The 27,200-nt window shown below is 43.9% G+C and overlaps 1 long non-coding RNA gene across 1 annotated transcript in view; it reads right to left on the reverse strand.

The window, feature by feature from the left end:
• Positions 1–27,200, reverse strand: part of LOC307222506 — a 34,622-nt gene that overhangs the window by 3,994 nt on the left and 3,428 nt on the right. Inside the window, exons 2-3 of the long non-coding RNA XR_013841789.1 lie at positions 24,995–25,112; positions 2,949–3,033 (exon numbers count right to left, since the gene is read on the reverse strand). This is a non-coding gene — a long non-coding RNA (uncharacterized lncRNA). The remainder of the gene's footprint in view (positions 1–2,948; positions 3,034–24,994; positions 25,113–27,200) is intronic.

Genomic DNA, 27,200 nt, shown 5'->3' on the forward strand with positions numbered 1-27,200 from the left:
CAGGAAAAGACCAATCAGGCTCCAGGAGGGAAGCAGAATCATCCAATCAGACGGGATTCGTTGTGTAAATATTATATAAAAGCTTGAGGTTTTGGGGGTAATTTAATCACTGTTTTACAAGCTGCAATAAAGAGCATGAAATCACTACAGGGCTCCGAGTATACAGTGGATGCTCGGTTGCGAACATGATCTGTGCGGAAAGCATGTTCGTAACACGTAGCGGCGCATCTGCGCATGCGCAAGTTGCGATTCAGTGCTTCTGCACATGTGCAAAGCACGATTTAGCCCTTCTGCACATGCGCAAGTGCCAAAACCCGGAAGTAACCCGTTCTAGAACTTCTGGGTTCAGCGCAGCGCACAACCCGAAATCGCACAACCCGAAGCATCTGTAACCCGAGGTATGACTGTATTTCATGCTTAATTAACGGAGAGCTGTAGTTTGTCCTCCTTCAGTTGGTTCATTCCTTGGATATGGGCTTTGCTCATATTAAAAATCTGAAGCACGCTACCTTAAAAGACTTTACCACTCTGGGGCAACGGTGCAAAGAAGCTCACACAAAACATTCAGACCAGTTACAAAGCCCTGTGGCCCCTAACTGCACTACAAAGAGAGAGAGAGAGAGAAAAGAAGAAGCAGCAGCAGCATTTTAATTTGTTTGTTTATTTAGATGCATAATCTGCCTGACCCTAAGGGTTAGTAGCAGATAAACGAGCGTGGTAAAGCAGAAGCTATAAAAGAAGATTTAAAAGATTAACTAGATGTCTAAATTAAAATACACAATTAAAAGGAATCCTTTATTAGCCTTGATAGACATTTAGAAAAGATCATGTGTTGCTTTTTGAAAGGTGCTCTGTTTCAAATGCAACACCAGAGAAAAGAAAAATCCAAAATGGCAGAACAGCCACCCAAAAGTCTGCATAGCTTTGTAGTTTCAGTGCTACACTCAAATGACAGCAAACTCGAGGAGGTACTCTTGGTTGTGTCTCAAATTGTGCCTGCACTGCACAGCTCGAGACCCAGTAATCCCTGAGCTCTAGTTGACTTTCTTTTATATTTACAAGTTACCAGTTTTAGGAAGCAATGCATGCAATTAGATCTAAGTCTCTGCTTGCTTGCTTGCTTTATTTCTCTTTCAAAAAATTAGCCAGAAATGTTTCCAAATGCTGGTGCTCCGAAGATACATGAAGGTCCTTAAGTATTTTCCAATATTTTTCCAATCTGAAGTTATTAATAAACAAACAAAAATTACTCATGAAATTTCATGAGCATTTAGTGCAATCTTATCCTGATATATGAAGGGACGCGGGTGGCGCTGTGGGTAAAAGCCTCAGCGCCTAGGGCTTGCCGATCGAAAGGTCGGCGGTTCGAATCCCCGCGGCGGGGTGCGCTCCCGCTGCTCGGTCCCAGCGCCTGCCAACCTAGCAGTTCGAAAGCACCCCCGGGTGCAAGTAGATAAATAGGGACCACTTACTGGTGGGAAGGTAAACTGCGTTTCCGTGTGCTGCGCTGGCTCGCCAGATGCAGCTTTGTCACGCTGGCCACGTGACCCGGAAGTGTCTCCGGACAGCGCTGGCCCCCGGCCTCTTGAGTGAGATGGGCGCACAACCCCAGAGTCTGTCAAGACTGGCCCGTACGGGCAGGGGTACCTTTACCTTTACCTTTAGCTTTATCCTGATATATACAATTTAAAAATTTTTGCTATTCTCACCAATAAATGCATTGTTTATGCACACCGCATCCTAGTATTTCTCCCTAGCTGATACAAAGCTGAAAAATAAGTTTGTGAGACAGCTATGCTCATAACTACATAATCTCGCTTTTTACAACAAAAATGCATATCTTCAGCCATATTCTGGTAATTCTTCAACTACTATTATTTATTTTAAGTAAGTAAAAATATAAGCTTCATTCCTGAGTAAAGTTGCTAGCCAAAACGTATTTTTTCTGGTTTCATCAATAAAACTATGATCTGTCACAGGTAACCAGTATGTGTCCTATCAGGTAAGCTGTAAAATCTAGATTCTGTCCTGGTGCTCCCCAACATTGGCCAGATTCCATCATGGCCCCATATCCTGGCTCCATCAGTGGTTTTGAAACCAGAAGTTAGCAGCAAGGAATGGAAGGGAAAACTGATTCAGTTTGCATTTGAAGGATAACCTACTTAATTTGTACTTTCCAAAATAATACACAGCCCTCCTTCAGAATTTGCATTTCTCCAAATTTTGCAGTGCCATTTGCAAGTCGAATAATGTGTACCATTTTAGGGTAAGGTAAACTCTGCATGGAAACGGGTGGCGCTGTGGGTAAAACCTTAGTGCCTAGGACTTGCTGATCGTAAGGTTGGCAGTTCGAATCCCCGCGGCGGGGTGAGCTCCCGTCGTTCGGTCCCAGCTCCTGCCCACCTAGCAGTTCGAAAGCACGTCAAAGTGCAAGTAGATAAATAGGTACCGCTTTATAGCGGGAAGGTAAACGGCGTTTCCGTGTGCGGCGCTGGTGCTGGCTCACCAGTACAGCTTCGTCACGCTGGCCACGTGACCCGGAAGTGTCTGCGGACAGCGCTGGCTCCCGGCCTCTTGAGCGAGATGAGCGCGCAACCCTAGAGTCGGTCACGACTGGCCCGTACGGGCAGGGGTACCTTTACCTTTACCTTTAAACTCTGCATATATTAGTAAAAATAACTTACACAAATATATGAGGGGAATTGCTCTGAAAGAAAATGTGTTCCTTAGGAGAAAGTCACTGTGAAATGCTGATGAATTTTCATGAGTAGAAAAAAATCACAAACTGGCGTAAAAATGTGAATAATTGAAGACTGGGAAAATGAGAAGGCCCAAGAAATTCACTCATCCCTGTCTTCTGGAAATCCAGAGTCCAAAGCTAGTACTTTCTCCACATCATTCACACATTTTAGACTGCTGCTACTTGTGACGCTCATTTAAACGCCTACCTCAAGAGGCTGCGGCCTACTTGCTCCCTTCTCTCTCCAGCTTGGCAATGATTATTGTTTACCTTTCAGGGGCTCTTTTTCTCTCCTAAAAAAAGAAAAAGAAAAGGGGGGAAAGATCATGGAACACCCAGGCTTTAATGTATGTAATGAAACTGATACAGTAATTTTATTCCTGGGTCATAAATGGAATGGGCTGTAAAGTAAAGTTGGGTGTTTTTTTGAAACCAGCCTCAAAGAACGAATTGTTCCAAAGGGTCTGGTTAATGAGACAGTGAAACGTATATGAGGTTCATGTCGAAGAGAGACCAGCTCTTGGTCGCTTTTCCTTCCTAAAAGATCTGTGCTCCCTCTCTCTAAAAAAAGCCAAAATAATATATATTCCTCTCTCCCTCCCTCTCGGCCTCCTCAAAACACACAGCCTTCGAGCAGCAGGAGTTGCGAGCCCTGAATTCATTTCTGGTTAACAACTTGTGTGGCCTTTGTGAGAGGCATTTCCCAGCTCTAGCCCTCATTTCCCTTATTTTGGAACAAAAACGGGTAGCAATCCTTAAGCATTCCCAGAAGAGGGGATCAATTAGGAACCCCTCCCCATGTGCTTACACAGAGAAGAAATGGATGAGAGGAGAAGGAGGAGAACGCCGCAGCCATGCACATAGTCAAAAGAGATGGGTGCCATGAGCACGTCATGTTTAACAAGATCATGTCCCAGATCCAGAAACTATGTTACGGTCTCAATTTGGACTTCTTCAGCCCTGCTGCGATCACCATGAAAGTGATCCAGGGCCTGTAGAGCGGGGTTACTACTGTAGAACTGGATACTCTTGGCTGCTGAAACAGCAGCAACCCTGACAACCAAGTACCCTAACTATGCTATCCCTGCAGCAAGAAATGCTGTCTCCAACCTGCACAAGAAAGTATTCAGTGAAAAGGGAAGGAGTGAAGCAAATCTTTCTATGGCATGCACACTCAGGAATCTTCCTACTGTCCCATTTTGCACTGAGAGGCACAGCCTCTCACTGGGTGGTAAGTGGGCTTGCACGTTCCTATGACCCTTGTGAGCGAAGCCGTCAGGAGTCTTGTATATTTAATACTTTGGCTCTGATAAATACCAAAAGAAGAAAAAGAAGGAATTCTGTGGCACCAAAAACAGGTTCTGGAATAAGCTCAGGCATGGATCATGACCAGTTTAGTCTTACACTTACGAAACATTACAGGGGGACTTCCTATGACAAATGGAGCAATGTTTATGCAAAATCAATTTTTTTTCAGCTAAACTGTCTGTCAGAGTGAAAAGGCAACACTGTCCATGCCAAGAGGTGGAAAAGGGTGCGCCAAGCTCTGGGCACATTTTCATTCACAGTGATTTTTATCTAGGATATCAGCAATCTTTGATTCTGGATCATATGCTCTGTAGAGAAAGGCCATAGCTAATGATTTAGAGGAGACCAAAACTGGTTACAGAATCTGGGCCTGTGATGCCGTGTCATGGGGCTGGCCTTATCTCATTGTTTCAAAGAGGTACTTTAAGATAATGCTCCAAACTGTCCAAAGTGGGCTGAATTGAACTTACGCAACAATTTCACAAGCTCATCGAAAAAATCTGGGAGAGAGGAGATCACAACAGACTTTAGAGATGCCAAAATTATCAATCTCTTTTTTTTTTTAAGTGATAGAACGGATTGCGGAAACTATCAAGGCATTTCTTTGCTAGCTGTGGCTGACAAAATTCTTGCAAGGATCTTAGCAAACCATCTCCTAACAATATCCGAGGCTACTCTTCCTGAATCCCAAAATGGTTTTCTACCTTCTAGGGGAACAGTGGACATGATTTTCTCCAGCTCAACAGCTTCAAGAAAAATGCAGAGAGCAAAACCAACCCCTGTATATGGCGTTTATTGACCTGACTAAGGCCTTCAACACTGTAAATCGTAATGCCCTGTGGACTGTCCTTTTGAAAATTGGCTGCCCAGATAAATTTTCAAACATCCTTCAGCTCCTCCATGATCATATGACAACAACAAATACAGAGCATAAAGTGGTAACAGTGGAGGCCAGATACTGACTGGGTCTGAGCTAAGGTACCAAGGTACTGTCATAGAGCTTAATTAATGCCGATTCGGGTCACAGGACTGGCACCAACTCTTGACAACTCTTGACAATATGGGGCACAAGACAGATAGTTTACTAGCTCCCCATCCAGCCTAATATTCTCCCTGCCTAAGGCAGTTCTGTGGTACATATGTGCATATGTGCTAGGTCAGGGTCATTTGAGAAATGTTTGCGGGGGATCATATAAAGAGGGGGGAGGGGGCAGTTTTCATCCCTAACATGACACTGGGCTGGGTGAAGAGATTTGTAAATCACTTATGAGGTTTTGATGATGTAACCGTATAGAAATCCAGTGGAATGCATAAAAATAACATTTAGTTATGTATGGCATTTATACCCCACCCTATAAAATTGTGCTTTAAAAAAATGTAAAAAGGTATTAGGGTGGTCTCTGCCCTCAGGCTTGTCTTCTAAAAAGGCATGACACTCAAGGAAAAAGGAATGGGAGGGAAGAGGGAAAAGCAAGCTCAAGCACAAGTTCTTAAAGTGACAGTTCTTATGACTCAGTTAAGAGCAGCAACTCCACACTGATATCAGTGGTGGTTCTGGGTGTCTTGTCCTTGATACGCCTCTTTATCCAGCCCAGCCCCATGATGGTGATGAATGGCTCCTGCTGCTACTTTGCTTGCAGTGTGTTTGGCCACTGGTGCCACCATGCATGTGGCTGCATCTAGTAAGGTCTGGTGGGAAACACAGAAATGTTTGGCGGGTCAGTTCTGGACTGTGGGACAACAGCACACCACCCCCCTGCTGTAAATCCTTGCTGTCCTGGCTGTCCTGATACGCCTGGAAATAACAGCAAGCCAAATTTCCTTCCCCAGTTCCCATTTTCAAGGGGCCATTCAGCCCCCGTGAAAGCAGGGAGGGAAACTATGGCCATTTTATGAGAGCAGGAGAAAGACTGAAAAGTTTTCAAGAGCAGAGTTGACTTACATTGCTCAGATTAGGTGGTGAGGATGTCCCCCACTACTTTAAAACTTTTTGGGTGGACAATCAGAGCATATGCAAGGCTGCACAGTAGGTAGGGGGTGGTGAGGTGCGCCCCCGCCAGGGGTGCAGGCGATGAGGGGGCCACAAAATCAGCTAAAAATATGCCCATAAATATAAATATTGATTATTGCCTCATAAGAAATGGTTTTCAATAGAGGGCGAATTGAATGGGTGGAGGGGGGGTGGAGGAGAGGTGAAAAGAAGAACTAACTTGTCCATGGCTAGGGGGCACAATCTGGACAGTTCTCCCAGGGGCACAAGTTCACCTTGCTACGGCTCTGGTCCAAGGACTTCCCAGTCCTGTCTTGTTTCCTGCTGGGAGCAGCCAAATGTGTATAGAAGGATGATTTGATACTTGATTTAAATAAGGTGAGTCAGACTCTTCACATCACCAAAGATGTACGATATTCCCCGCCTCCTTCTTTCTACATAGAAACAACAACAACAACAACAACAACACCCCACATAAAAAGTCTAAGTCTAGAAAGCAAAGAAATGCTTCTTGTTTGGCTAAAGAAACACAAGAAAAGGCATCGCTATGCTACCAGACAAGTCCTATCTGCACTACACATATAAAGGAGTATAAACTTTCCGTATCCTTAACAAACTACACTTCACTTTCTTTGGGGAAACTCATGACTCTTTAAAGTGCTGTGGTGGTGCTTTAAGAATATAAGAAGAGCCTGTTGGATCAGGCCAATGACCAATCTAGTCTAGCATCCTGTTCTCACAGTGGCCAACCAGTTGCCCATGGGATGCCAGCAAGCAGGATTAGAGAGCAAGAGCATATGCAGAGTTGTTTCTATTCTGACAAAAACTATGTCATTTGGTTCATTGTCTGCTGTGTCGAATGCCACTTTAAAAAATCATGGCTTCGCCCAAAGAATCATGGGAACGGTTGTTCACTAAGGGTGCTGAGAATTGTTAGGAGCCCCTATTCATCACACAGAACTACAATTCCCAGAGTTCCATGGGAAGAGAGATTGATTGTTAAACCACTCTGGGAAATGTCTCAGAGGGGAAAAAGGTTCTCCAAACAGTACCCTTAACAAACTACAATTCCTAAGATTCCTTTGAGGAGCCACAATCATGGTATCAAAAGTGTTTTAATTATATAATACAGATGGGGTCTTAGTTGGATGCAACTTTTTTTATTTACAATGTTTGTATGTCATCCAATAACAAAGGTTCTCTGGAGCATTTACAAGTAAAATAACCAAAAAATACTAAAATACAAAACAAAAATATAATCTAAACCCAGAATAAAGCTAGGACTAGAATAAAGTCAGCAGCAGAGAATAGCACCAGTATAAGAGATCTAAAAAGTACTTTTTTAAAATGTGGGATTTTTTTCATGAAAACTATAACACATACAGCAGGGTTAGCCAACATAGTGCCCCCCAGATGTTGTGGACTACAACTCTCACCAGCTCCAGGGAGCATGGCCAATGGTCAGGGATGATGGGAATGGTAGCCACAAGGTCTGGAGAACACTATATTAGCTACCTTGAACTACAATGAAGAGCTTCCATCTGTTGACAAAAAGGAACTGATAGTGTATTTTTCATCTTTGTTGGAAGCCGCCCAGAGTGGCTGGGGAAACCCAGCCAGATGGGCGGGGTACAAATAAATTATTATTATTATTATTATTATTATTATTATTATTAACCCACACAGAACTGTGAAATTTAGGAACAATCCTTAATCTAGGTTGCAGAAAGTTTAGTAGAAATGATCAGTTGTTTAACATTATTGTGTAGTTGTTGGGTGGGGTTATGGTGGAAGACATCATTTGGATTTTATGCTTCATGCTGACTGTAAGGAGAGAGATCTGGCACAGGGATGCATGTAGCACTCCAGATGTTGTCGGCCTACAATTCCCATCATCCCTGACCATTGGCTGGGGTTGATGAAAGTTGGAGTCCAACAGCAACTGAAGAGTCAGGTTCCCCACTGCTGATCTAAGACACCCATTTTGTTTTTCCCAACCAAGTCATGGGCTGAACTTAATTTTCAACTAAAATCCCAACCATACTCAGTGCAAATGCTTGGGGAGGGGGAAGGAATATAAAAATACAAGGATCATAAGATCATGAAAACAGGAGCGGGGGTTACACAAATGTACTGAAAGCCCAATTGGGTGAGGACGACACATTTTTAACCAAGCCCCACAGTTCAGTTGTATTCCCTTGGAAATCCTCACAAAGAAAAACATGGTGAATGAGAAGTTTGGTTTTCATTAAAAACTTGAATGTAAGGGTTTTTGTCGTTTTCAATGGGCCTTTGATTCCTACAGATGGAATGTTTTCAGAACCTTTTTTTAAAAAAAGAAAGACTGTTCCGTACTTTCCTTTCTTACAACGGCAGAGAAATGTAAGTAAATTTGAAATCTCTTGTGTGTGCATATGTGTAACCCCACAACTGCCTCCTCTCTCTGTCACAGATACGCACGGACAGATTCTCACACACAAAATAGCAATGTATGCATACACACAACATGCATGCACAAATGTGCATGTACAAATCCACCGAATTACTCACCGATAAACACAAGAACATCCTTCCACTCTTCCCAACATCTAACTGCTGCTGCATCAGTGTATCCTGGGACCTTGAAAGAATCCCAGCTTGAAATCCTTGTTTGTCAGATCCACAAAGCTAGTGCTAAAGATGGCAAGGAACCGGGGCATCCATTGACAACACAGCCAATCTGCAAGAGGCAGGAATGCTTGGCTCCAGCCAAGTGGCCACTACAGCTGTCCCAAGAGCAGGCTCTATGAAGCTCTGGAGCCTGAAGAATGCCACACTAAGCAAGTCAGACAAACCATGAATTGAGAAGATCGAGACAACGGGTGTCTGGATCATTCAACCTGAAAAACACCATACTGGCTTCCCAAAAGCAGGTGCTGGGCCTTGGCCCACTGGGGCTCATCTCAGTGCACACAGAAAATAAGAGCCGCTCCCTACTCCCAAACACTGTTGAGGCTGAGACAAACCTGCTCACCCTTTTTTGTGCACCTTTTTAGCAGTGCACCTTGCAAAACTGTTCGCCTGTTCAGTTACAATGGCTTCACTTGCACTCACTTTCAATTGACTTCACTAGCCCTCAGCGACATCATCACATAGCCAGATATGATTGGCTGGACAGCTTCACGGTGATATAACATTCACTATGTAATCTCTGACTGGATAGGGTCACCTTGGCATCCAATTCAGTAAGCACTGGCTTCATTCCCCCCCCCGTCAAATATGATTGGCTATGTAATACTGTGATGTCATCAGATTCGCTGCAGGATCCCTGGTTGGTTAGGATTAACTATACGGCTAATTCAGAAAGGAGATTCACTATGGGGGATATGATACCAAATTGGATTTTAAAAAGCAGATGAATGTGAGCAGTCTAGCATTTCTATTGCATAAAAAGCACTATTTTTGACCTAGAAATCAAAACTTGAGAATATTTGGTATGAAGCTGTTTTTAAAATCCGTGTAGATATTTATTTATTTTTTACTTTTTTTGTTGTTCATACAAAGAATTAAGAAATGCCGTACATCCTCCCCGCACCCCAGAGTCTGAAGTGGTGCAGTCCTGGAACACATGTTACCACATGATCTGCTCTTCGCGCAGAGCAGTGGTGCAGTTTATTTTGACTTCTGAATGATTTCTTTTTTAAAAAAAGAAAAAAGCTGTTTCATCACTTTCCAAGACGAGTTCCTTGCCAGGAAGTTCAATGCCCACTGAGCTTGCCACCCAACATTGCCCTTAGCCTAACTCTACATCAAGAAATTAAGTAAAATTGTGCTAATTTTGCATTCATTAAAGCAGATTAGTTTTTAAAAATAAGAAGGCAAACGCCTTTTCCTTCACAGAGAACAGCCCCAGCTGAATGCCCAAGGAAGCAACAGCAGCACCAAGAGCAATAAAAGGGCACGTTAATGATTTTTCAAAGCACAGTTGTTCCCAGCTCAAGCTCATATTCATTTTTTTTTCTGTAGCACTTTTCATATGAGGATTTCAAAGTATTTTCCTGGCTGACATTAAATTAATTAAGACTGGCTTCAGCCGTGGGAGGCTGTGTGTTAACAATGGGTATAAAGCGGGTGTCATCAAGTGCAGCCTGTTATACGGCCTTCTGAGCTTGTTTGTGTTTTGAACGCAAGCACGTGAGCCGCTGGTCACTTGCGGGGAAGGTTCTGGGAAGGGTTGGTGAAACAAACTCCTGCAATGGTAAGGAGGAGCAGGAGCAGGAAAGACCTGGCAGGCTGCAAGAACAACTCAACCCATCCTTATCAGAAAGGGGAAAATGAGAGTGGTTTCTGGGATGATGCATTCTGACACTTTCAGTAAAGGAATGACGTGGATTCCTCTAAAGCAGGCTTCCTCAACCTCGGCCCTCCAGATGTTTTTGGCCTACAACTCCCATCATCCCTCGCTAGCACGATCAGCGGTCAGGGATGATGGGAATTGTAGTCTCAAAACATCTGGAGGGCCGAGGTTGAGGAAGCCTGCTCTAAAGGTGTCCCTGGGCCTAGCAGTACTTAAACCAGGAGCTGCCATCCTGAAAGCTAAGAGATTTGGTTACAGCCTGCTGGATCAGGCCAGTGGCCCATCTAGTCCAGTATCCTATTCACACAGCGGCCCACAAGCAGGACCCAAGGACAAGAGCCCTTTTCCCTCCTGCAGTTTCCAGCAACTGCTGTTCAGAAGCACTACTGCCCCCAACTGTGGAGACAGGTGATAGTCATCATGGCTAGTAGGCATTGATTGCCTTATTCTCCATGAATTTATTTAATCTTTTAATCCAAGTTGTTGGCCATCACTCAACATAACTTAAAAACATATTACAATAATAATAACTAAAAACTGTTGCATTAAACAACTCTCCAAGTTAGGGATTTTATTTTATTTAAAGGCAAATTTTCACTTTCTGAAACAATGCATGAAGTAAAACATAGCCATCCTTTGAAATTCACAGTTCTCTGAATTTTGCAATATAGTTCCTTAGCCAAGGTATGCGTACAAAATGCATGCACTAAAGTATAGTGTGCATATAAATACATATATGAGTGGTAGCAACATGCAAAATGCATTCTCTTACGAAAAAACTGCATACAAATATGTATACAGTATGAAGAGAAATTGGTACTAAAAAGCTGGTTAATTTTCATTAGGACTTCTTTTTTAAAAATTCACAGACTGCTATGGAATTGTGGAGGACTAAGCTGAAGATGGGAAAAATAAGAAACTCAGAGAAGCCAAAACTGACATATTCCTCCAAGTATACACTGCTGGCCATAAAATGATCAGCAGCAATCACACACAAAAAACATTAGGCAGCTGTTTTGAGCAGGCAAGAGACAAATAGAAATATTCAAATGCTTGAGTGTATTTTTTAAAAAAGTCTTAGCCAGCAGGTGAAGAGATGCTAAAACTTTGAGCCTGGCAAACCTCTCTGAGGAGTGCATTCCAAAGGTGGGGAGCCATTGCAAAAGATTATTATTATTAGTATTATTTTAAATTCATCTTTTATAAGATAAAAAAGAAAAGATTAAGACAAGAAAAGAAAAAGGGAAAAAAGAAAACAATGATTTTATGAAATGGTGCCAGGGACATGGTCAATAGCGATGGTGCGCCAGATTAGATGTATGGCGATCAGATTCACGCACCTCTTGTGTCTCTGCACATACCAAAGAGAGACCACCTTATCCCTTATCCCTGGTATATCCCCGCCATTGGCCATTGACTGGGGCTGATGGGAGTTGGATGGGGTTGATGGGCTGAAGTCCAAAACTTCTAGACAGCATCAGGTTGGGGGAAGGCTGGACTAGAGAGCGTGGGATTTCAAGGCTTCCTTGCCACCTACACCACATTCTTTTTTATATTAATCGACAACACGTGTACCCCTTTTAACGAAAACCAGAGTGGTCTTCTAAATCCACTTTTGTTCACAAGAGGACATGCATTAATGCCCACCCATCTCCCTCCATAATCTGCCATTTTCTCCTCATTTCCAAAAGGTCTGCACTGTCTAGATAGCACTTTGCTGCACTAGAACCAGAGGACTGAATTATGGTAGCCAATGGGGTCTGCATCTCCTTTTGGTGTAACAAAAAGACATATGGGGCAGGGGGAAGGAATCGGTCGCAATACATGAATGAGCAATGTTGTTGCAAAATAATATTTTTTTCCTCATTTGTTTATTTTCTTTGTTGCTTAATCCTTTTGATGATACTCTTAACCATTGCCAAAGTGGGGGGGGGGGGGAGAATACTTGGCAACTGACAGGTTACAGACTCCCAATGCTGCCTTGGGGGATACGAGTGCAGCTCCTGCCCTTCCAAAGTTCTCCATTTCACCGCAAAAGAAGCTGCTATTAATACTTTCATTGGCCAGTGTACAATTAAAACAACAGTATTTCAAGCTTTCCAGTTAAAAAATAAGCCCATTCACATCCTAATATCTTGATGCAGTTGACAGAAATAACAGTGTATGCCTCTGATTTCCCAGTGGCTGGGAATCACAAGCGGGGAGAGAGCTGGTCCGCTCAGGTCCTACTTTGGGGGCTTCGCACTGGGGTATCTGGTTGGTCACTGTGAGAATGACTAGGTGGGCCGTTGGCTTCATCCAACAGAACTCCCATTACGTTCTTAACACACTACTCAATGCCTGGATGCTATGCCCATAAAAAGGAGAGCATGGGATGAAATGTTCTCCCTTCTCATTGCATGTGTGATGTTCACTTCATCAAAACGGTTGGGTTTCCTTTCCGATGGCACAGTAAATCACACCACCTATCCTAGTGAAGAGAAGTCATTAGAAAAGGAATAGAGGCAGCCTGATAGTGCCATGCCGCCTTCAAAATGTGCATACATCTTTTTCTCATCCTTGGCCCAGTTTGGGAAGTGATAGGGGTCACTGTTCAGCAGGTTTCAAAGGGGTTCAGCTTGAACCAAGAGACAACTGATTGTGATGGGTGCCTATTGGATAGCATATGTGACAGCAACAACCTGCAGTGATAGCACAAGACATCTTGCTGCTGAGGCAAAGCTGACTAGATTGGCAGTTGAGTCTACCCTCAACACTGGTGATAGGAAGACATCAGACTAGCTCAGGTGGGCAGGGCAGTTGTGTGGTGCAGACAGCCTCATCCTTCAGCCCAGTATCTCTTCTACCCACCACATAGCATCGACCACCTGAGAAATTTACCAGCTCACCAATTCAGTGTTATGAAGCATAGAAAGCTGCCTTGTACTGAGTCAAACCATTGATCTGTTGAGCTCAGTATTGTCTACACGGACTGGCAGCAGCTCTTCCAGGATTTAGGCAGTAGTCTCTTCTAGCCCTGCCTGGAGATGTTGGGGGTTGAACCATGCAAACGAGATGCTCTGCCACTGAGCTACAGCCCCTCCTAAGCGCATTATTAGCCAGTGTACTCTTACGATTGTTTTGCGTTGTTATGATTACAATGATTTCAAATTATTGTTTCAGTTTATTACCAGCCCTTCACCATAAGGCCCCAGGGTGGGTTACAACAATTTAAGGTACAATATGTAAAACAGTCTAAAATAAATTACACTCCCAAGAATAGGGTAACAGTGATGTAGCTATAGATTTGTTGTTGTTTAGTCATGTCCGACTCTTTGTGACCCCATGGACCAGATAGCTATAGATAAATAGATATAGTCAGGGTAAAGAGGTATGTCTTCCACATACAATGGAAACTGCATAATGAAGTTGCCAAATGTACCTCCGTGGGCAAGGAATTCCACAACTTGGGGCTGTTACAAAAAAGCCCTTTCCAAAGCCCCTGCTGCCACCCCCAAACTTCTGAGGACAGCAGAACTACAAAGAGGGGCCTCTCAGCTTATCTGAACACCCAAGAGGGTCTGCAAGGAGGCAGGAGGTCTGTAGGGAGCCAGTCTTTCAGGTATTTGGAGCCTAAGTATTTTAGATCCGCTGTGCCTATTTATAGCAACTATTGGAAAATCTGGTCCACACATCAACTGAAAAATGCAGAGAACATCCATACTGTTCAGGGGTTTTGAACTTCAGAATTATGAATTCTTGGACATTTGGATCAAAAATGTCAAATGCACACAATTGTAATCATCAGTTTATCCTTCGTTAGGTAAAGGTAAAGGTACCCCTGCCCGTACGGGCCAGTCATGTCCGACTCTAGGGTTGTGCGCCCATCTCGCTTAAGAGGCCAGGGGCCAGCGCTGTCCGGAGACACTTCCGGGTCACGTGGCCAGCGTGACGAAGCTGCTCTGGCGAGCCTGCACCAGTGCCGCACACGGAAACGCCGTTTACCTTCTCGCTATAAAGCGGTACCTATTTATCTACTTGCACTTAAGGGTGCTTTCAAACTGCTAGGTGGGCAGGAGCTGGGACCGAACGACGGGAGCTCACCCCACCGCGGGGATTCGAACCACCAACCTTACGATCAGCAAGTCCTAGGCGCTGAGGTTTTACCCACAGCGACACCTGCGTCCCATTCTTCATTAGAAGAATGCTAAAAAGGCACAATCCAGGCACATTTTAGCAATTTTAGGTCCCATGGGTTTTAATAGACTACATCAAAAGCACATGCTCAAATCTTACTCATTGGACCACCTGGGCCAGTCATTAGGCAGCTGATTCGGGGTGTCACGAAAGGTAAGCAAATTGATAGCTATTTCATTTATTATTATTATGTTTTGTTTGTCAATGGGAGGCGGGGAGGCACTTGAAGGATGTTGTCCTCCATGCACCAAAATAACTTGCCTTGCCTTGCCTTGCATCATTTGCTTTTCAACCTCACACAGCAAAATATCTCAGGACAATGTGGCAGCAAAGTGCTTAACTTTGGCGGGACCAGGTCTGTTGTTAGCAGGTTTAAAGCAATACTGTCATGGGTTAGTGCAGAAAATTCAACATGTTACCCCACAACTTTCTAGAAAACCTCTTAACCCAGCAGCATCATAACCAGCAAGATTGTTAAAAGAATTCATAAATGAGAGGGGGTTTGCAAGCAAACTTAAAGTCAGGAGGTTGTTCTTCAGAATTTCTCTCAACGCTGACAGAATTGTGTTTCATCTGTATTTCAGATTTCTCGATGTTCTAAAGGGAGTTGGAGTCCAACAACATCTGGAGGCCACCACATTGGTTAACCCTACGCAGCTCCCCTATGAAGAAAGGTTACAGCACTTGGGATTTTTTAGTTTGGAGAATAGGCGAGTGAGAGGTGATATGATAGAAGTTTGTAAAATTATGCACAGCATGGAAAGAATGACCAAAGGAAATTTTTTCTCCCTCCCTGCCCCCTCTCCTAACACTAGAAATCTTGGACATCCAATGAAGCTGAATGTGTTGGTGGGGGGTTTGTTTGTTTTTGTTCTTATTTTATGTTGTGAACTGCCCTGATGAAGGGCAGTATACAAATTTAAGAAATAAATTAATGTTGACAGATTCAGGACAGATAAAAGTACTTATTTATGCAGTGGATAGTTAAACTATGGAACTCGCTCCCACAGGAGGCTGTGACGACCACCAATCTAGATGCCTTTTTAAAAAGAGGATTCGAGAAATCTATGGAGGAGAGAGGGCTACTGATACCTATTTGCCACAGTGGCTATGATCTGCTTCCAGACCTGGTGGCAGTAATGCTTCTGAAAACCAGTTGATGGCAACAATGGGAGAAAAGAGTGCTTTTGTGTTCGAATCCTGCTTGTGAGTTTCCCAGAAGAGGCATGTCCTGAACCCCTGGCCTACCTGGCAGCAAGTCAGTATGTCCAGCCCCCAGTCCAGGGTCAGTCCATATGTCCAAAGTCCAGACTGTAGCACATTCCCACAGAGACCTTGGAGCATCCAAGCTGAGGCCCACCAAGATGGGCAGTTGAGCAGAAACAGCACCTCAGCTCTGCTGCCCTTTTGTACTTTGCCTGCTGAGTGCAGCATCTGGGCTTGATGAGGTAGGGGACTCTCACCTGTCCTGAACCTACTGCAGCTGAGGAATCACACACCTCCTCCCAGAGCTAGCAAGCCCCACCTGGCCAGCTAGGGAGCTGGGCTGTGCTCCTAAGCCTCTCCTGGAGACAGGGGCCCCTCTGGCTCTAGTTCTTGCGCACTGCCAGTTCATGACAAGGCATTTGGTTGGCCCCTATGAGTGTTAGGATATAGTTCCATTCCACCTTTAGAACAGGCATGTGGAGTTGTTGTATGTCACATGTCTGTTTACTTCCAGCATAGTCTGCTGGGAACTTCTGTTGTATATAGCTTTTGCCTATGCTGCTTTTTGCTTGGACACGAAGGGAAGCAGACATGTTTTTCTTTTGTCCTGATGCTGAAAAAACGCTTGTAAATATGCTTACATATGCCTCTGTCTGCCACTTCTGTTGTGAAGAGTTATTCACTCTGCTGATTAGAGCATGCTCAGTTTCTGAAGGCTTCTGAGGCTTGAGTCGCTGATTGATGCTGTTCCGAGAACCGGAGTTCGCCCGGTTGCTGGCCAGTGGCGGGAGCCAGCTGGGGGCCTGCCAAATGCCCCTGTCTCCCCAGATGCATCCCAACAATGAGAACAGGAAGCTGCACTATATGGGCCAGATCCAGCAGGTTCTTCCTAAATTCTTATGTTGCCATCTCTGGTTTATCGACTCTGGAGACACTGCTTTGAGTTCACACTGCTTCCCTGAAAGATCTAAGAACATTCGTCAGCTTAAGTGGCTCTGCGTTGTTGTTGTTGTTGTTGTTGTTGTTGTTGTTGTTTTCTGGCAGATTATGTGCTGCTTATTATATAATATGACATAGAAAACCCCCATGGGAACTCATCATCTCATTCCATAACATGGTATGATCAACCACCAGCATCACTAGCTTCTAAGGTGCTCTGCTCTCCTCAGGGGGAAATTGGACAAAGAGCTCCACTTGCTGCCTCAACTTCCTCACAGCAGCCGTACATGATTGCAACCAATCCATCAATCAAAATGATAGCAGCTGCCGGAAGTTGCCATGCAAGAGGATCCTGTCTCCAAGGCACCATCGGCAAGTTCTGAGGCTGTGTGGGTGGTGAGGAGGTTTCTGTGAAGTCAAGTTCTTGGTAGAGTCTTGTGTGGGCAGGGTTTCTGTGGAACTTGGAGGAGCAGAATGCTGCTTTCTCTCTCGCAGATAATGTGAAGGATCTGCTCCTCAGGAAGCCGAAGGGAGCCTTGAGCAGGCAAGGGCAAATCTGTCCATCTCAGTTTCTCAGCTTCCAAATCTTAAATTCATTGATTTAATACTCCCAATCTTAAATAGCATTTTAGTGTGGAATTCTCCCAATTTTAGTATGCAATTTTGCCTATTATGCATATATGCAAAACATTTTTTTTCTAATATAATGCATTTTTGAATATTATTTTTCACTAGACAAGGGATAAGTGAAACCGTCAATTTTGGTTTCTCTCAGTTTCTTATTTTTCCAATCATAAGTTCAATTCTCCACATCAGTTTGTGATTATTAGTTTTACTAGAGGCTGAACTTCAGCTTGCTCCACCCACCAACCCCCTACTATTCCCCCAGTATCCCCCGAGAGCTTCCCCTTCCCACCCCATTCAAGTACTAAACCCTCCTTTCACCTTCCCAACCCCATTTCTGGAGCCCCCTCTTTCTTCTATTCCACAGCCCCACTTTGCACCCCTGTTTTCACCTCCACTGCCATGGGTGCCACCTTGAGCTCTGTGAAGGAAAGGATATAAAAGCAATAAAATATAAAAATAAAATAATCCTCCTAAGACCATTCAAGCTCATGGCCATCACAGCTTCATCTGGGATCAGATTCCAAAGTTTAATTGTTAGCAGCATTCGTATTATTGGTACTGTTACATTACATTATATTCCACGTTTCCCCAAAGATCTCAAGGTGGCATATATGGTTCTTATCCCTTTGCATTTTATCCTCACAACAGCTTTGTGCTGTGCGAAGAATCCTTCCTAGTTTTGCTTTGTTCGAATTGCCTGGTTGTTTTCGCTGAGCTATCCATGCTAGTTCCAACCTGAGGAATCGGTGGGGAACAGCTAGCAGGTTAGTGCGGCTGCGGCAGCCAGCCAGCATCTTCGCCTCGGCTCCTTAGCCCGGTAGAAGAAGGAGGGCTTCAGGGTGCCCATCAGTGGCTGGGTCTTTAGTTTTTTGGCCACAACTTTGTGCTGTGTGAAGAATTACTTTCTATTCCCAGTCCTGAATATTCCCACATTCAAGGTCATTGGATGCCCCTGAGTTCTCATGCTATGAACAACTCCAGAAATTGGCAATAGCAAAACTGTTAGCACGCATCCACAAAAGGCAAAACTAACAGCATAATAGGAACCATAGATTGTTTTTCAGGAAAAGGGCCTGCTTTGCCTTCAAAATAAGGACAGTTTGGAGCATTATCTTAAAATATCTCTGTGGAACGATGAGATAAGGCAGCCCCATTACACGGCATCACAGGCCCAGATTATGTAACCAGTTTTGGTCTCCTCTAAATCATTAGCTATGGCCTTTCTCTACAGAGCATATGATCCAGAATCAAAGATTGCTGATATCCTAGATAAAAATCACTGTGAATGAAAACGTGCCCAGATCTGGGCACACCCTTTTCCACCTCTTGGCAAGGATAGTGTTGCCTTTTCCCTCTGACAGACAGTTTAGCTGATAAAATAATTGATTTTGCGCAAGCATTGCTCCATTTGGTAACCCACTTTTGAAAAACAAATGTGAGTTTGTGTCCAATGTTATAGGAAGTCCCCATCCTAGTGAAAACTGAGGGGGCTGGGGATAGATTCTGTAATGTCTCTTAAATGGCTAAACTGGGCATGATCAATACCTGAGCTTATTCCAGAACCTGTTTTTGGTGCCAGCACTGGAAATTCTGGGGCGCACAGAATTTCTTCGTTTGGTATTTATCAGAGCCAAACTATTAAATACTTTATGCGTTTACAAAAAAAGAAGCAGAGATGTGAAGCAGTCACTGAAGTCACACTGTTGATATTCTACTATAGGACGACAATATGAACTACATTTTAATTCCACTACCCCCAAGGAGCTCAGGCCAATGTACATGGTATCCCCTCCTCTCATAACAATCCTGTGAGGTAAGAAAATAGACTGAAAGATTATGACTGACTCAAAGTCCCCCAGTGAGTTTCAGGATTTGAGCCAGTGGCGTAGCGTGGGGGGTGCAGGGGGGGCCGGCCGCACCGGGCGCAACATCTGGGGTTAGGGCAAATCCACGGGTTAGGGGGCGCAAATCCACGGGTTAGGGGGCGCAAATTACTTGCCTTGCCCCGGGTGCTGACAACCCATGCTACGCCACTGATTTGAGCTCAAGGAGGATTTGAACCCAGCTCTCTCATATACTAGTATAAGGGTGGGCAACCTTTTTCCTGTCAAGGGCCACATTGCTATCTGTGGATGGAACCCTCCCACTCCCTCTTTGTCTCTGTCTCTTCTCCTCCCACTAGCCGTCTGCTGAGGGAGCAACAGATTGCTCTTGCCGGTTATCTGAACTGATGGTTGTTTGCAAATGTCTTTTGAAATGAAGCCAAAGGCCATCACTGTTTGGTAAAACATGCTTTGCTACTACACCACATGGAGTCTCAAAAGAACATACCACCATCTTTTAAAACTGATTGGATACAGGCTCTTGCAAAGTCAACTAATAGAGCATTAAACAAGCAGAATAGGGGTCCTGCCACACTGTTCATGTTTTGTGGGAGGGATTCAAGTGCAATACTAGAAATTTAGGTTTGTGCAGTTGAAGTATTCTGTCACTGTAGGACAACAAATTGGCTTCTTCTTTTTAAAGGACTTCTTCCAGTTTGGAAACTGATGGGTACATGAAAGGTGTAGGCTGGACAAATGACTGACAAGAAAATGTGTAGATACCCTGCAAGAAAATCAGGATGAATGCACATTGTCATTTAACCACCCTGTAAACAAACCACAACAAATGCTCAGTAAAACCCAGTTATAATCTAATCTCCAGTGTCAGCTTTGTGCAAACATCTCAGGATGAAGCATCTCACGTAAAGGAGCCCTAGATCCATAAGCGTTGGGATGGGGCTCTTGGATAACGCTGTTTCATTTGAGAATTGGGGTGCTACAGATAAGTCCCTATTTTCACCTGTGAAATATTGGAGGGTATTCTGAATGCAGTCCAAAAACAATGTCTCTTCACATGTGCAAAATAAGTGCAAAGAAGTCCAAGTGCTCTGCTTTGTGATGTAAGAAGCCACACCTAGTAGCATTCAGTGTAGCCCTCCAGCGGTAGCTGAGCTATAACTCCCATCACCCCTGGCCATTGGCCATGCTTGCTGGGGCTGATGGAAGTTGTAGCTTAGCCACATCTGAAGGGCCAAAAGTTCCCTAGACCTGGTCTGCAGTATAGGACAGTAGTTGGGAACTTCAGGCCCAGTGTGGCCCTCCAGACCTGTCTACTTGGCCCTTGGATTTCTGCCCAGGCCATACCTCTTCTCTAAGGATTCATACCTGGCTGGAATGAGTCATTGAACTCTGATAACGGCTGTGGCTTGCTTGAACAGAGGAGAGAAAGGAAGTGTGTGTAGAAACTAGTCCACTGCACAAAGGTAACATTTACATTAACTATACCAATAATTAAGTAGTCAATTACTATTGGTATACAAAACCCTCGTCAGACTGGGACCAGTTTACTGGCGGGGTTTCTTTATCCCATAGGTGGCAACTTAATCGTTTCGATCTGGCAAACTGGTGGTACGACAAATACCACAAAACACTCCTTTCGCATTTGTGAGATATCCATCTTTTAGTGTGGCAGCGCCTACACTGAGGAACTCCCGTCCTGCTGACCTCAGGCAGGCACCTCCCCTGTACTCTTTCAGCACCTGCTTAAAACATTTCTGTTTGCATAAGCCTATCCAGATGCCTATATATTGATATGATTTAATCTCTTTTGTTGGTGGTGTTAATTGTCTTGAAATGTTTTCAATTGTTTTCAACTGCGCTTCATCGATAACGTTAATACTTCTTGTAAACTGCTTTGCTGCAACCAACTGCTATATATGTTTTGTTTAATAAAATAATTTGAATAATTGCTCCCCCCACTTTTGCTTTTGGCCCTGCCCACTAACAGCATACAGTCCCTGGAAGATTGGTGAGACGGGAATGCGGTCCTCCAGTTGAAAAAAAGGTGTCATATCTCTGGTAAACTAGGAGAACCTTGTAGGTTCTGAAGCTGGCAGCCCTAACAGAAATATTCCTAGTTTCATTAATTCCTTGCATTATTTTTACATCTGCAGCAGGGTCACACACTGAGTCCAGTCTTCATGCTCCATCTGTCCTCTGTATGCACATTTTGGTTCAATTTCTGCCATATTTCACGAAGTCTCCAGTCTCTCTCCCTAGACTTTCTGGAGTCCTCTTTGTTAGACGGATTGCTGGATGATTCATTGCACCCAAGAGACTTAATACAGTACATAAAATATTCTTATTCCTAATTTATTTCTCTTCTTTATTTTCATTCTCTTCTTTGGCCCCTCACTGGATTTTTATTTTATTTATTTGGCCATGCAACATAAAATAAATATTCACAAATAGAGACTGTAAAGGGGGGGGCAGTAGGAGGTGGAATTGGTTTTGGACGCTGTTTTCAGGGTTCACTGCTTTTCAATTTATTTAACCAGAGGGTGGAAGGTTGGGAATAGGGATGAGAGCAACCCCTCCTCACCAGTTCCATTCCTTTATTGTCCCCTGGCTCTGTGCTGCCTTGAACTACTTCTGAATTTTGCTGAGACTGGGATAAATTCTTAAATTCATTCTGAGATTGGAGCATGCATGGTTTGCTTTCAGAGCAGGCCCAAGACATTTCACTTCCTGAAGTCAAGGATGTGCTGCTGGCCCAATTCCAAATACTAAAATCATATGGACTAGCAGCTGAATCTTAAGGCAGATCCACACCATACATTCAAAGCATATTCTTTGCACATTTAAACAGTGGCGTAGCGTGGGGGTGCAGGGGGGGCCGGCCGCACCGGGCGCAACATCTGGGGGGGCGCTCGCACTCGCAGCTCTCTGCCGCCTGCTAAAATCCATGGGTTAGGGGGCGCAAATTACTTGCCTTGCCCCGGGTGCTGACAACCCACGCTACGCCACTGCATTTAAAGCACAGGAGTTCGCAGGGGTCTTTGCAGGGTGGAGCCATGTGCTTCAAGTGTGCATTGAATGTGTTTTAAACATGTGGATCTGCTACAACTACAGCACCGCAGAGGGGGTAGTGTCTTCCTTTGTACTTGAGGTAGGGATGGGGGAGAAATACAATCCAAACCCCCTGTTTTGATTGAATCTACCTAATTTGCACCATCCAAAGCAATACAAGAACAAAAATATAGCTATCCTTCGAAAATCACACTTTTTATATCTGTTTTAATTTTGTTTTGGGGGTGTTATATGATTCTAAGTGTTTTCAGTGCTGTTTTTATTAGAGATACTGAGAGAGAGAGAGAGAGAGAGAGAGAGAGAGAGAGAGAGAGAGTTAGAGTTTAGTTGTATCTATTTTAAATTATGCTATGAGCTGCCTTGGGAGAAACGCAGGTTACAAATAAAATGCAATGGAATGCAATGCAATGCAAGAGTGAGATGAATTTTATTTCTATTTAAGTTATAGCCATCCCCCCCCCTATTTTTTCCATTTCTTGCCTCTATGCCTATAAATTAGCATATGCAAATCAAGCCAATTGGTGTCCTTTTTTGTCCTCTCTTTCAGTGATGCTTAAGTGGCCATCCTAATCAGGCATGTTTATTCTGACCACAACATGCCCAGGCCTCATCCTACTACCCACATCTGCTTCATTATCTAATTCAACTGTGCTGTAATGACAGATGGATGTATGGTTAGTTAAATGGAAACCTCCACACATCCGGATTGCTTCACAGAGCCATGTGGCAACACTCCTACAGGAGCAATCCTTTATCTTGGCAGAGGAGCACAGAATCTCCTAATATGTGTCAACATTCCCACATGTTAGCCACAAGTTCTGAGATCAAACGAGAGCATCCTCCCATTCCTACCATCCTTGCCCTGAGGTTAAATCAATGGAGAACAAAGAGATGTTGGAAGGGTGGCGTGCATGTTGCTAAAGACCAACTCCACTGATTATGTATGTCAGTGTCAGGTTTACTAATGCACTGCCTTTCTTTGAACATTAGGCTCAAGAAAGTTTGCATCAAAACAAATATATATGGGTTGCCAGACGTCCCCATTTCTCAGGAACAGTCCCCGGATTTGCAAATAAGTCCCTGGACAAATTCCATCCCCGGAATGTCCCCGGATTTCATCTAATGTCCACGAGAAACGCAGCAGTGGCAGTCTCAGCAGCCTGGAGCAGTTGGCTCTGGCTGGCTTCAGGAGCTGCTCAGAAGTCCCCACATGATGGTGGTGCAGGGGCTCTAAGATGCAGCTTCCGAGCTGCCTCCACCTTCCCTGACCCCAGCAACTAAGCTGTGAAGGGAGGCTTCATGCTGCCTATCGGAGCAGCCTCCCAACTCCTACTTGCGTGGAAGCAGGAGAGGGGCTGGGATCTCTCAGCTGTGAAGGGAGGCTTCACGCTGCCTATCAGAGCTTGCGTGCAAGCAGGAGGGGGCAGGGATCTCTCACTTAGGCAACGGGAAGCCTCCCTCCCCAGCTGAGGAATCCCCCGGCCCTCCTGCTTGCACGCAAGTAGGAATGGGATTGGGGCTGCTCCGATGGGAAGAGAAGCATCGCGCTGCCCAAGCCTCACCGCTGCTGCCCCTCTTGGCCCTCTATGCCTGACCCACCGCACACTGCTTCACCACCACCAAAGAACCAACAACTCAAGGGCTGCCCAGGCTCATGGAGAAAGAAGAAGAAGAAGAAGAAGAAGAAGAAGAAGAGTTTGGATTTGATATCCCGCTTTATCACTACCCTAAGGAGTCTCAAAACGGCTAACATTCTCCTTTCCCTTCCTCCCCCACAACAAACACTCTGTGAGGTGAGCGGGGCTGAGAGACTTCAGAGAAGTGTGACTAGCCCAAGGTCACCCAGCAGCTGCATGTGGAGGAGCGGAGACGCGAACCCGGTTCACCAGATTACGAGGCTACCGCTCTTAACCACTACACCACACTGGCTCTCTGGAGTTAGAAGCCTCGGAGGAAGGGGAAACGTGGTGGTTGAGGTCAAGGTGGCGGCCGCCCCTCAACCTCCCGAACGTGTATTAATTAATTAATTGATGCGTCCCAGGATTCGTTGAAAAAAACCTGGTAAACTATATAACACCACCCTGCTATTTCTCAGTCTATAGAATGCCACTGATTCATAATAATTCATAAAAATACAATCCATTAAAAGCAGTGTATCAAAATCTAACTGAATAAAGTTTGGCATTTAACATCCCCATTGGGTAAGGCCCACTGATTTCTGTTTGTTGACCCTATGTATGACTAAGTCTGGAGCTATCCTCTTCACCAATGTGCAAGCTACAGCTGAGGGGAATTGTTGTCCAAATCATTTGGAGGGCACCAGGTTGGTGAAGGCTTGCCTGGGCCTCAAGGAAGGACTGTATGCCAGTTGCAGAGCATCTGTTCTGCATGTAGAAGATCCCAGGTTCAATCCCTGGCATCTCCAGGTAGGGATAGGAGAGGCTCCTGCCTAAAAAAAAACCGGAAGAGCTGCTGCCAATCAGAATAGACACTACTGGGCCTGATAGACCAATGGTCTGACTCTGTATAAGGCTGCTTCCTGTGACCCTAAAATACCTGTGCATGCTTCAGTACAGCCGCAAAATATGCACACCTGCAAATAAAATAGGGAAGAGTGCATAACCAGTGAGCAATTATCTGCAGCGGTTCTCTTGTGTCAAAGGTCTGCTGCCATCTTGGCTTGATTTCTTTCGGTGCTTGTGTGATAAGAGGAAGCTACGAGATTAGAAAAAATGAGGTAAGAGTTGTCAAACACTTACAGATGATATATACGGATTCAGTTGGCACAGGACTGGTTCTCGTAAACAGCAGCTATGGTAGTAAACCTGCATCTGGGCTGGACTGTAGGTGGGGACTCACATTAACTCAGTGTGCCGCCTAAGAAAAACACAAAATACCGTCCTCAGAGAACATTGGGTTTATATTTTTCTCTGTACTATATTTGCTCTAGTCCGTCATCAAAGTGTTTTCATTGGCTGTTTGCCAGTGTTCAAAAGGCAGAGGTGAGGGGAAGAGGAGGGGACTCATGTCTGTAGTAAATTACTTGGGGTGTAAGAGAGGGCAGGCGGCACTCTGTGTGTGACAGCTTTCATCTCCAGGAGACAGGAAGATAAAGGAGGAACAGGGGAAGATGGAATTGGGTTGTGGAATTGTGGCATTTGGAGGAATTGTGGGGAGACGGTCTTAGGACTCTGGCAATGAGGGGAAGGAAGTTGGAGAGCCAGAAGAATTGGGGAAGGGACAGGTGAAGTGGATGCCATTTATTTATTTTTTAAAAAATAATATTTATTACTTTTAAAACTTACAAAAAAGAAAAAGAAGAAAGAAGACAAAAGAAAAAAAAGAACAAAAAAGAGAAAAAACAATACAATACAATATATAAACTATACAAAAAACAACCTTAACACATTAAACTAAACACAATAAACTAAACAAAACAATACAATACAATACAAAAACAGAAGATAAAGGAGGAACAGGGGAAGATGGAATTGGGTTGTGGAATTGTGGCATTTGGAGGAATTGTGGGGAGACGGTCTTAGGACTCTGGCAATGAGGGGAAGGAAGTTGGAGAGCCAGAAGAATTGGGGAAGGGACAGGTGAAGTGGATGCCATTTATTTATTTTTTTAAAAATAATATTTATTACTTTTAAAACTTACAAAAAAGAAAAAGAAGAAAGAAGACAAAAGAAAAAAAAGAACAAAAAAGAGAAAAAACAATACAATACAATATATAAACTATACAAAAAACAACCTTAACACATTAAACTAAACACAATAAACTAAACAAAACAATACAATACAATACAAAAACAATTTAAAAGCATACATCATACCTTTTCCATATTCTATCTTTCATTCCCTTGTTTCATTGACCTCCTCTCACCTCCCTTTTTGTATTCCACTTCTATTAGTTGTCTCAGCAATTCCTTTCCCTCTTTCTCTATTTTCTGTCATATAAATGTCTTAACATATTTTTAATCTTATTTTCCATTAAAACTAGTATACTTATTTAAGCTTAACTCCTTAAAACATTTCCACTAAGGCCATAAAATTTCATTCCAACATTTTTCTATCACTCATTAATTTTACAATATTTCTATATATAAACTTTACATTTTCCAATCTTCTTCCACCATCTCCTCTCCCCGGTCTCGGACTCTGCCAGTCACTTCCATCAACTCCATACAGTCCATCAACCTGGAGATCTTATGTCCGAGGCTCTTAACTCTTTTCCACGTCCCTTCTGCAGGTCTTCTTCATATTCTTTGATGCTAAAGAGCAGATCTCGGGGAAACTCCGACCTAACAATGCTTTTATTCCTTCTCAACAGGTCAGCCAAATTTCCATAGTTAAAGCTAAGATCCATAAAGTATTTCAGGGCATGTTTCAAGATTCCTCCATATCCAAAGGCCCCCAGAACTACAATCTCCTCCTGACCCAAGTCCATGTCCCAAAAGTCAATTAATCCCTGCATGGAGGGATTTTTCCAACTTTCCTTTTCCAGTCCAGGCTGGGCTCCAATCCTCAAAATCTGACTTTTTCTAGTTTCAATCATAAAAGGCCTCAACTTATAGTCCTCAATTTGCCTCTGTAAGGCTGAGGCTCCCACTTGTATTACTTTAGGTTTGACAACAACAACTTTCTCCTCCTTTTCCACAATTTGTCCTGCTAAAGTAAATTCCTGTACCAAATCCTGAATAATTTCTGTATTTGTGCTCACTTTTTGTCCCAAATTAATCACTTTTTGTCCCAAGTTATCAATTTTAGTAGTCAAAACATCCGTCTTCTTGTGAAGTTGTTCCAACGAGTAGCTTATCTTACATAATGCAATCACTAAGGCTTCTCCTGTCGACATTCTTAAATGGTCCAAGGTCAATCCCTGATTCTCACAGTTCTTATCATGCAGCTGGAGATTCCCCAGCTCCACTCTTGTAACAGTTTCAAAAGCTCCCTCTAGAGGGA

This window comes from Podarcis cretensis (genome assembly GCF_951804945.1).
Source record: "Podarcis cretensis genome assembly, chromosome: 8".
NCBI lineage: Eukaryota > Metazoa > Chordata > Lepidosauria > Squamata > Lacertidae > Podarcis > Podarcis cretensis.